Source organism: Bidens hawaiensis, unplaced genomic scaffold (assembly GCF_021521415.1).
Source record: "Bidens hawaiensis isolate Kalapana, Puna unplaced genomic scaffold, B.hawaiensis_p1.1 tig00019932_1, whole genome shotgun sequence".
Lineage (NCBI taxonomy): Eukaryota > Viridiplantae > Streptophyta > Magnoliopsida > Asterales > Asteraceae > Bidens > Bidens hawaiensis.
This window is the reverse complement of record NW_027493027.1, coordinates 461062-464345: the sequence shown is the minus strand read 5'-3', so window position 1 is coordinate 464345 and position 3284 is coordinate 461062.

Genomic DNA, 3284 nt, shown 5'->3' with positions numbered 1-3284 from the left:
AAACATAGTAGTATAAGTTGTAGGAGTGGTGGGTTAGCCCGCAGGTACACCCTATATATAAACCCCTACAACCTATACTAGTATGTTTGTGTATAAAACTCTTTTCTTTAAACCTATGATTCACTCATCTACTTTATGTAGTTGACAGTTTGTTAACATGTTTTCAGGAAATAATGCAGCAAGAAATCCCTAGCAAGTTTAGAGGCCTTAGAAAGATGAAGGCTAGACTAGGAGTTGTTGGAAACTTGATATTTTGTATTAAAACAATTTGTTTCATGTTACCTGGTTGATGTAATATTTGACATTTTGGTTATGTTTATGCATTTAGACTTTTATACTATTGTGCTCAACAATCACGACTTAGTCGCCGCACCTCGATTTTTCCGCCATCACGATCGGGGTGTGACAATTACTATCTTTATTATTATTATTATTACTATTATTATTATTATTATAACTTTTAGGTTTTTTTAATCTTTAATGAATAACCATTATTTTGTAATATAAATAGATATATTAATGAGGAAAGAAAGTTTATTCTTCGATTGTTAATAACTCGTTTGATCGGTTTATTAAAAGAACGGTATAAAAATATTAATATCATCTGTGTTATACGTAAAATTATAACTATATATATATACACACACACATATGATTAATTAAGAAGTGAAAGACAACAATAACCCGAGTCTCGGTGTAACATCCCGAAATTTCCAAAATAATATTAATTGTATTACTTCATAATAGAGGGAAAGTTTACTCGGGTTATTGGGAAATAAATAAATAGAGTAGGAGTTGGTATGGGTCGGGCTAGTGTTGGGTAATGGATATGGGTTATGGACTTGGGTTATGAAAGAAGGAAGGAGAGTCCATGGGCTTAAGCCCATGATCCCTAAATATAAATACCATTAATCACCATTTAATCCTCATTCTCACATATTCCATACACCACCAAAACACACACAACACCATCTTATAACCCGAACCAAGATCCGAAGGCGAAAACCCAAGCTTGTTGGTGCTGGAACGTCATGACGGACCAAAACAACATCAAGGCTTAACCGGGTTCGTAGTTCGACTCGTTCAAGGTACGTTTATAGTTAGAAATCGTTCGTATAGGTTCGGTTTGATTTGGGAAATCATAGATCTGTGTTAGTTTGTTATAAACGAACCTAAAACAACAAATATTACTGGAATTGATTAGCATTTGATAGGTTAATTGTTAACCTAAAAGAACCCGTAACCTATATGCCTAAATCGTACCCCTTAAACTTCGATGTTAGGCCGATTTGATGGTTGGGGTTTGTAGGCGCTGGTCAGACGATTACGTGGATACCTAAATCGAGTTATTTGGTTAAGAAACGAAGATGATTAAGGACGAACAGTAGCTGCAGCCGACAACTTCGCCTGCAAGCTAAGTTCGCCTGATGAACTTCGCCTGCAAGCTAAGTTCGCCTGATGACAACTTCGCCTAAAAGCTAAGTTCGCCTGATGACAACTTCGCCTAAAAGCTAAGTTCGCCTGATGACAACTTCGCCTAAAAGCTAAGTTCGCCTGATGACAACTTCGCCTAAAAGCTAAGTTCGCCTGATGACAACTTCGCCTAAAAGCTAAGTTCGCCTAAGGGTTAACTTCGCCTAAAGCTAAGTTCGCCTAAGGTTTAACTTCGCCTAAAGCTAAGTTCGCCTAAGGTTTAACTTCGCCTAAAGTCAAGTTCGATTAGAAAATAAATTATAAACGATAAGTAAAAGTAAGCTAATACTAGGCTGCCAGATTAGATCAGGCGCGTATTGATACGTGTAACTTATACAGTCAGCCGAGCTCAGTTAAAAAAGGGATTTACAACTATCGGAGGAAGAGGCAGAGTTCAGGTGAGTTTCTAGCCCCATTTATGTGTTATGTTTTCGGGGCTGTGTGCATACTCGATATGTTTGTTAATACGCTTATCCTAAGAGATAAGTGTATGCCTTATGTGAATGATGTGATATGTATGAATGATGGCTTGACGGTACGTGAACGATCTTCGGATATTGCACGTACTGTCAGGTTGTAACGCTAAGTATAAAGTAAGTATGATATGTATGCTTATGTGTATGAATGTGATAAAGTTAATAAAAGAAGGAAAGGATGGTTGTATGGTAACGAAGAGGGAATCGAACCCTACTAATATTCGAGAACTAGGGAACCGAACCCTACTAATATTCGAGGAAAGAGGGACCGAGCCCTAATAATACTCGAGGAAAGAGGGTACCGAGCCCTAATAATACTCGAGGATGGAGGGTACCGAGCCCTAATAATACTCGAGGAAGGAGGGTACCGAGCCCTAATAATACTCGAGGAAGGTAGGGCGTATTGCTCTTTATAACGTACGATATGAAAGTAAGTTAATACAAAAGAAAGTATGAAAGTATGAATGTAAGAATATAAGTTTATGTGTATTGTATAGTGTATGATTAACTAGAACTCACTCAGCGTAGCTGACTTTTAGTATGCACGCAGGTGAGTAGGATGAGGCAGCTCGCTTGAGGAGACACGTGGCACTGAATAAGAGGCTGGCATCGGAAGACTCAAGACGTTTAAGTTTAATGTTTCGCTAATTTTGAAAGACAAAATGATGTTTTAAGACAAGACGTGTTTTGTTATGAAATGTTTTATGAAAGCTTTTATATTCCGCGAATGTTTTAATTAACTCTGATATTTGGAACTGCGTTTATGAGTAAATCCAACACGAAAGTAGGGCTACCGGGTTCGGGGCCTTACAAGTTGGTATCAAAGCATAAGTTCGAGAGATTTAAGCATCCTACATGCTTAGACTCGAACAGAGAATGAGATTTAAAATGAGAAAGAAAGAAGATGCCAGTTCAAGATAGCCATGTGTCACTCAAGCAAGCTCAGTAAAGGTAAAGTGTATGGTAAATGGTGTATGTTAATGTTGGCTTATTTGCTAAATGAAGAATGAGTGCAGGTTAGGGATAAGATTAATTGATCTTAACTGATTAACTGTTTAAGAGTATAAACAAGCACAAGTGAAATCATGAAGGGAAGTATGTAGAACCTGAGGAGTAACGCAAATAGTTAATTACACTTGATCAACGTCATTAACTACTTACCTTACGAATCACGTGCTAAATAATTCCTAGAGTGATAACATTTGTGTTTCCTTAGAGATAAGATAGATGACTGTTACAAAAGAGGCGGACACGAGAAGAATCTGAGGCAGAGCGATATACGAAAACAACATGACTCCAACTGCAAAAAGCAATGAAGAAGTCACGCTTGGAGCT